We start from the raw sequence: 9,190 nt of genomic DNA, 5'->3' as shown, positions 1-9,190 counted from the left end.
CCAGTTTCTTCAGGACAATGAAAAACTCTATAATACATAGTTTGTTCTAGTTGATGCAAGCACTGTTGTGTTATGGTCACCGGTTCGATCCCTGGGCTCTCTGTCCTGGTCGTTGTGTCCTTGGGCAAGACACTTTACCCTACTTGCCTACTGGTGTTGGCCAGAGGGGCCGATGGCGCGATATGGCAGCCTCGCTTCTGTCAGTCTGCCCCAGGGCAGCTGTGGCTACAACTGTAGCTGCCTCCACCAGTGTGTGAATGTGAGAGTGAATGAATAGTGGTATTGTAAAGTGCTTTGGGTGCCTTGAAAAGCGCTATATAAATCCAATCCATTATTATTATTATTATTATTATTATTATTATTATTATTATTATTATTATTATTATTATTATGCTTCTAGTTGTTTTAATGACACTTTGACCACCTGTTAGTAGATCACAACAGATATGATCTGTGGTGTTTTATGTAAGCTTGTATGTCAGATTGTAATGCTCATCAGAGAAAACCAAAATATAGTCTTTTTATTATTTTTTTAATTTATTCATCCATCTTCAACCGCTTATCCGAGGCCGGGTCGCGGGGGCAGCAGCCTAAGCAAATTTATTCAATTTTACTATAATGATGTATCAGTCACAGTCTTATAATACACGTTCTTTTCTAAGAAGGTTATACTTGGTGCATGTGTGAGTATATGTACAGTGAACTGGCTTTACACACCATGTGTCCTTTTAAACCAGATTTAGTGTGTGTGTGTGTACAGTAGACTGGCTTTACACACCATGTGTCCCTTCAGAACAGACTATACTTTGTGTATATGTATGATGACATCACTGACCTTGTACACCAGACTGTCCTTATAGACCGAGCTACAGAAAAGTCTCTACATACCACCAGAATGTCTGAAAAAATAGCCTTTTTTATATCTCAGTCGAGCAAAGAAAATGTTTAAATTTTAAGTTGTGTATAGGTTTGCTGATTTTTTTTTTCATGATTTTTGATATGCATATTGTAGCTCTAGCACCTCTGGAACCCGGTGTCCCCATAGCCCTATGTCCAGTCTGATTTGCCAAAAATTTCAGAAATTGTCCCTCTAACCCAAGGTGTGTGTGTGTGTGTGTGTGTGTGTGTGTGTGTGTGTGTGGTATGGATTGACATTTGACCTGCGCTGTACCTGGGCTCCGGGGACATTTCGACTTTTTGCTGTGTATTCATCTGTCCCCCTAAAACATGACTTGTAAATGCATTTTTAAGTGTCTAAATAATAATTTTTTCTACTTCTTATGAGGTCATTATTTATCTTTTGACCTATATTTGCTTAAACTGTAGTGTAAATTCATTTATTAAACTATAATTAAAAGATTTTCTGATTTTCTTAAAAGTCCACCTATACCCCTCACCTGATTTTTGTGTATTCCAGTGTATTGCACAGCGACGTTTCGAGTTAGAGTGGATGTGTGTAGGTACTGCAATTTAATACACATTTTCAATACACACGGCCGGAAGTCATTGTGATTGGTAGGCTATATATATAGGCGGTACCTACAGGAAACGGCGCCACAACTTTCGCGCGCGTGCCCTTTAACAAGTGTATGTCGACGGCAATACGAAGACGGATTAAAAACACAAAGGTAAGCCTTTTTTAATGTAAAATGCACCATGACTTTAATACTGTATCAAATTATAGGTGCACAGGCCTATATTAAACTGGTTTAATTTATGCTTATGGACTGTTAGTTAGTCTTTGAAGAAGTAAAACGGCCCCAGCGTTTGTCATTGAGTAAATAAAACAGGGCTGAGGACTAACCGCGTCAACGCGATAAAGCGGGCTAACCCGTGTTAGGATTTACTCGGTGTTAAAGCATTATTGTGGCTTAAACGTGTTAATGCCGACATCGTGACTAACGCGATTAACAATTAAACCAGCGCAGTCGGAGTCAAAATCCCTGATGTTGCTGTTAGCTAATTTCGGGCAGTTTGTCCAATGTCTGTCCATGCTGCTGTCAGCCCTAAAATAAAAGCAAGGGGTATAAGTGTATTTAGTCGTGTATTTATTTATATGCCTGAAGAAAAAACTTCTTACAGTTTTGATGCCTAAGCTTTCTCAGTACTTGTATCACTCTCTGCAGTCGCCATTACAGAAATGTCACATGTCGCCATTTTGAGTACTAGGCCTTTAACATTTTAAAAGAAGGCATAAATTAGGACTATGAATAAGTCAGCTGTGTTTATGCTGTAAACTACACTACTGCTAGTTCTGCTACTACTGATGATGATGACAATGATGACGATAATCGTAATACTGTATATGCTTTGGTAATACAGCCAATCAAAACGTACAGGAGAACATGCGAAGGAGACGCATTCCTCCACGGGAGGATGCAGTCTGTCATGTTTCTGCTGGAAGGGACAAACTGGGACTTGATATCCACTACATAAATGCCTTCAAAGGTAAGTTGGTCTTTAGTTTGGATTAGATTTGGAGTTTGTCACTTTGTCTTTTGTCACTCACTTGGTATGCCTCTGCAATTCAGGTCGGGGCATTTTCACGACTGTTCCATTCCAAAAAGGAGACTTTCTTTTGGAATACAGAGGTAAACTCATAACAAAAGAAGAATGTGAGCGGAGACACAGAGTTTATCATGACAGCCTGAAGGTGTTCATGTTTGAATTCAATTTTAATGGAAAACTCTGGTGGTGTGTATTATATCAGTGTAGTTTGATTAAGATTAAATTACACAATGCTTTTGATTTATGAAAAAAAAGCTTCCTAACTAACTAGTTAAGCTAATACTTTGTTGCCTAACCCCACAATGTGGATGCATCTCAAGAAGATGGGTCATTAGGCAGACTTGTCAACGACAACCACATCAGTCCAAGTGCTAAGATGAAAATATTAAACATCAATGGAAAGCCCCATCTATGCTTATTTGCAAGCAGAGACATAAGTCCAGGCGAAGAAATAGACTATAACTAGAAAAATTTGCATTTCCTGCGAAAATGCAGTGTGGATGCTTAAAGCTGAAGCTGTATGCAAAAAGTAGCTGAAAACGCTGAAAAGTTGCAGAAATTGTAAAAGCTTTGCAGAAGCAAAGGAACTTTGCTAAAATGTAATAACTTAGCAGAACTGCAATCACTTAGAGGAAACTGTAAAGCTGAAGCTGTCTCCTGAAAATAGTTGAAAATAGCTGAAGAAGCTGAAGAAATCAAACTCAGTGTTTAAAAAGTTGCTGAAATTTTAATAACTTTGCAGAACAATATCAAGTTAAGAAAAATGTAATAACTTAGCAGAAATGCAATAATTTAGAATAACATAACTTAACATAACATAACATAACAAAGAAAAGTAGTGTAACCTAGCAGAAATAATATAATTTAGTAAAAAATTAAAAACTTGGCAGAAATATTACAACTTATCAGAACTGCTAGAAATTTGCAGAAATGTAATAATTAGGCAAAACTGACAACAGATAACAGCTGAAAATGCTGAAGTAACCTCAAAGTTAATTGTTTAACTGTGAAAAATTACCAAAAACATTAGAAAAGGAAGAAAACATGCCGGCAGATAAACTAATGTGGAATAAAACCAAGGTAAAATTGCAGAGTTTGCACAGCTGGTGAAATCTAAAAATGGCAAACAAAACAAAACAAAAGCAAAACCCACACAAACAACATTTAGGTAATAAATGAAAAAGATGCTGCGGTCAGAGATTAAAACACCCAAAAATAATGTTATTGAAATGCCAAAAAGTGGCAGAAAGTTTAGAAAGTAGAAAACCAGTAGTAGAAAAGTAGAACATTCAAATATTTTTAGAAACATATGATACAAAATATTTACTCAGTTGTTTCCAATGATTACAATAATGACATAAAGAAATAAAAATACCATTTGGGACAAACAGAAAAATATTAATAGAAAATGCAAATCAAATTAATCTAACATCTATACAAACAATTGAAGCATCTGTTGGAATTGTGAACATATCCTTGTTTGCCATGTTTATGTTTATGGCCCTAAGATGCGCAGACACATGATAGGCTATTAACTGCAAAAATATACACATATATAGCAAGTGAGAGATAAAAATATATTCTCTGATTTGCTGGAATTTTGTGTAAATACCATTTGGCAAGGATAAAAACAACATGTTCCTATGCCACATTAAAATTTTCACAAGCTTCATTTTTTCAATTAGTTTACAGTTTCTTGATTTAATGATAAATATGGTACCAATCTACAAAATACTGTCAAAATGAAGTCCACATTGTGATATATTTGAGGTGTGGAGAGTCACACAGCTGAACAATCGATGTGCATATTTAAAGAAACAAGGATCAAATAAAGAACATTGTTGTGCAATAAATTACAGTGAAAAATAATCACTGCTTTGAGTTAGAGAGTGACTTATGATGAGGTATTAATTGGCTTAACTTTACCTCTAACAGCTTTTCACATAGTGCTGTGACCAGGCTGAAATTCATCATAAAGTAACTGTAAACAGTAGAACCATTAGCATGAATGTTATGGTTCTACTCTGATCAAAACTCAAGTCAGCTGTGTGACCTTATATAAAATGATAAAGAGGAACACATATAAATGGATGTGACCTTTATGAATTTTTCAAAATGACTTTATATGTCTGACCCATTATCTATATATATTACAGCAGCGGTCCCCAACCCCCGGGCCTCGGACCAGTACTGGTCCGTGAGTCGTTTGGTACCGGGCTGCGAAAGATGAGGCTCAGGTGTGAAATGTGTAGTTTTCAGGGTTTTTATCGGTTTTCAGCGTTATTTTGTTATCGTTTTTATCGTTTACTCGGTTTTCCTGGGTCTTTTCACGTGTGTTATGAATAAATTTTCTTTTTTTCGGTACCGGTACTAGTTTTATTTTGTTATATTTATCCGTGACACCTTAAAGGCCAGTCCATGAAAATATTGTCGGGCATAAACCGGTCCATGGCGCAAAAAAGGTTGGGGACCGCTGTATTAGAGCAGATGTGGAAAACCACTGTTAGACCTACTCTATACTAATGTAGTTACTGACACCCCATACTAAGGCAGGATTCATACAAACACACATTATTTATTCTCTTAAACACTTTCTTTTTTCACATTTTGAGATTGTGTAATTTCTAAAAAGAATACATGTAATCGTTCAATAGATATAGTTATTTAAATGTCCATAATAATCACATGATCATTTTTCTACATCCTACAATCCAGGATTTAGAGCTGTGTGTCTGTATGAATTCAGCTTGCTATACTTATAGACTTAGATATATTAATCCACTATTTACCTAAACAATTTACATTGTTTGGGTAAATAGATTGGGTTTGTTCTACAAAATAATTATTCAACAATAAAAAAACCACAAAAAAAATCTGCACATTAATCCAGAGTTCAGTTTCATATGTCTGATATTGTTTGTTAAATCTGGTGACACAAACACAGTCAATAATTCATTGCTAGTGTGACATGTGGTCCTTTTTGCCTTTGACCAATGATATGCTGGTTACTTGGACCAGTTTAGTATTTGCTGTCACAGAGGAATGTTAACCATAAATCCAAAAGACAAAACTGAAAAAAATATGTTAATTGCAAACATGTTTTTGCTTAGTAAAAGGATTGAAATTACATGGAAACTGTCACCTTAAAGCCTCATTGTAAATATCATCACAAACAGATGTTTTCCACACAGTTAACAAAGCTCCACCACATCCGATCACTGCACATAAATCTAAAAGAAAACAAAACAAAACAAAAAAAAAAAAATTAACACAAGGGAAGACTTTTGATTTAATAACTAAGCTTAAAATAAGTGTTACCTTTGAATGTTTGTGGGAAAAATCTGATGCTACCCCGAGAATACAAAGCCACACTGGAAACGATGACAGGCTTGCAGCCCTCTGTCTTCCTGGAGTGAGGTGCCTGATCAGTAGCAGTGAGTTGACAGAAGTTGGTGTCTGTAAGAGTGGCCAAACATTGATACTCTGTCCACTTGAGTAGAGTCTAAGAAGCTGGAATGCAGGCACACTGGACGAGCTTGTTGTAAAAAATACAGAAAAAGGAACATTTTATTTGTGTTAAGGCCTAAAAACTACAAATAAGTTATACAATGAACAATGTTGAAATACCTTATAGGTGCTGCAGGCCACATAACCAGAATCCAGAGCAATCTCACACTCACATGATGGTGAGGAAAGACATGAGCTCTGCAATGAGGTTTGAATGTCCCAGTTGGGACACTGAAGAACTCAGAAGACAGCAATACCTGCACAGAGAGACAGAGTAGAAAAAGCATAGATTTGTAATCCATAATGTGAATTAAAACTCAAAAAGTGTCAACAAGTATAATCATTTGAGTGTGGAATTATTTATGCAATAAACAGGATTTTAATTAATTAATTGAATTAAAAACACTGACATTTTTTATCAAAGATAAAGAATCATACCTCTCTCTGCTCTGAGGATCACTGAGCATCTCTGACAGGAAATACAGTTTCCTCAGTAGGAGTCATCACTCATGGTCTCAGAGGTGTGTAGTGTGGCAGCATCATGATGGTCTCCAGATCAGGCAGGAGGTCAGGTGATGGGTGTGTCATCTTCTCCATTGAAGACATACTGGTATGGCAGTTCATAACACAGCAGTCTCTGTGTGGCATGTAGTTATCTGTGCAGTCCAGCACTGATGGATCAGGTTTGGCTCAGCAGTTCATGAAGATGGTGTTAAGATGTTGTTGTTTCAGCTGAGGATGGTGAAGTTTGAAGGTTTTCCCACAAAGGAAACAGGACTGTGTGTGCCCTGTCTGAAAAAAATACATCTACAAAACATAAAGTGCTTTTAACACCACCCACCCCCCCATACCCACCCATCTCAGCCCCGCAAGTGTCTATGTAATGCTGGTATGGGGTGTCAGTTACTAAATCTAATTAGTGCGTCAGAAAGCGGGGGCTACACCTAAAGCCCCCGCTTTCTGATGTCTTTGTTTATTAGCAGCTTTTTCCAGCTGCTCAGAGAATTCTGACTTGGCCTTTATCCACCCAAACCCAAACCCACCCGGATAAAGGCCAAGTCAGAAAATGGATGCAGAAACTTTCCATGTACTTCTAAATCAGTTTTTATACAAATTCTGTAACCTGTAAAAATGTTTTTCTCTACATAATGTATAATTATAGACATCTCTGGTAGCCTAAAGATAGTTTAAAACTTTTAACATTTTTTACCAGTAAAACATGATAAGCAAAACCTCATTCATCCCAAAAACATTTGATTTTACAAAATTTACTATAATCAAGAAAATATAATTGTCTGTATTTATTCACGTGACCCATAATAAATACCTGCCTTTATCTGGGATTTATTTATTTACTATTTCATATTTGAAAGCATCTTGGAGGGGAAGATCTTGTTTGTTGAGATACATACGTCAGAGTAAAAAAAGTATCAAAAAAGGAGATGACAATTAACATCCATGAAAAAATGTATAAGTAGATTTAGTCATTTAAAACATGAGAATAAAAAATAAATTATGTCCGTTTAATGCAGTATATTTCAGATCTGAGGTGCATGATAACAGAAAGCAGATCTCCCGGCTCTGCATGAAGTACAGCCATGATTTGGTGAAATGATTAATAACATTGCAATAAGAAAGGGTCATCTTACAGACAGAGTAGGGAAGACAATTTTTTCCAATGAAAAATATTTTTCATACTCTACAATCAGTAAACTCTGTAACAAACATGATCTGTAATTGTTTCGAAACTCACCAGACGACTTCATGATTGGCTCGAGGACAGGACACAAAACACAGGGTTGTGGTAACTGTAGTATGATCTCAGAACACCTGAATGACGACATAGCTGTGGCTGAGAAATAAAAATGAGGTCAAGCAGGGTGTTCTTGTCTGTAGTGGCAGAAGTGATCAGCTGTGAATACCCTCTAGACTGAAACTGCTCCAGAATCTGTTTTCTTCCACTCTGCAACTGGTTTTCATTAAAATCTCCACACACAATGATTGGGTGACAGTCCATTATTTCAAGTGAATCTAAAAGACTTACCAGGTTTTGCATGAACGGTGTCAAACTGTAGTCAGGGGGTCTGTACACAACAGCAATGAGTGCAGGGAATGGAGCCTGAACCTTCAACACTAAAAACTCAAGATCAGTGACATTATGCAGATACTGTTTTACCTGAACCTGAAAATGATTCCTCAAATACACAACAACTCCACCACCACTTCTGCTGGCCATGTGAGGAAAGTTTGTGTAGGACACATGTCTGTTGCGTTTGAACATGGTGTAGCCATCCAAATGAAGACTATCTGCAACAAAGGAGCCTTGGAGGTGAGACTCTGTGAGACACAAAACATCTGCTAAACACATTTCATGATGACTCTTGATGTCACTGATGTGAGATGGCAAACCCTCCGTATTGTGATGGATCAGTGTAAGAGTGTCAAGTCTACTGGCTGTTTCTCTGACCTGAAGAAGAGGCATCATTTCCTCAACGCTGGCTTGTCTCATGGTTTGGAGCGCTGCAGTTACCTCGGGATTGGAGTAAATCTTTTTCTCATCCAAGTCCTGTAAATACAGTCCACTGAGAGACGTCACCCTGCTGAGAGCAACATAAGCCATACCTGGTTCAAAAATGTTCTTCATTGAAACTACAGCTGTCTGTGTTGTAAGACCCTGAGTTTTGTGAATTGTGCAGGCAAATGCTAGCTTTACAGGAAACTGTCTGCGTACCGCTCCTTTAAACTTCAGACTCTCCTCTGCTCTCTCAATGTAAACAAGATATCAGATGCTGCATTAGCACTGCGGTTTGTGTCTCATAGGCTGCCGGTTGTCCATTCTGAGCCACAGTTTATAAATTATGTGTCCATCATTTCCGATATCACCACCTTTACCAGTATACCAAAAGCACCGTTGGACTAACCGTTTTAGTGTGTCCAAGTTTCTGGTCAGCAACTCGAGCTCCTTCAGCAACATTCAGAGTGTCAGGTAAATCATTTCTCCCACCTTGTCAATGGTTTGTCTCTCGTTCCATTCCGCCTGCATTTATTCCTTTCAGGACCACACCATCAAACACTAACATTGCAGGTTGCATATTGATTGTGTTCTATGAAGCTTTTCCGTGGTATCTGTGTTTGGGGATTCACCTTCTTGTCGGTCGGCAATTAACTGTATAAG

Source organism: Simochromis diagramma, unplaced genomic scaffold, assembly GCF_900408965.1.
Source record: "Simochromis diagramma unplaced genomic scaffold, fSimDia1.1 OVJJ01000189.1, whole genome shotgun sequence".
Taxonomy (NCBI): Eukaryota; Metazoa; Chordata; class Actinopteri; order Cichliformes; family Cichlidae; genus Simochromis; species Simochromis diagramma.
This window is presented reverse-complemented; position numbering follows the sequence as displayed.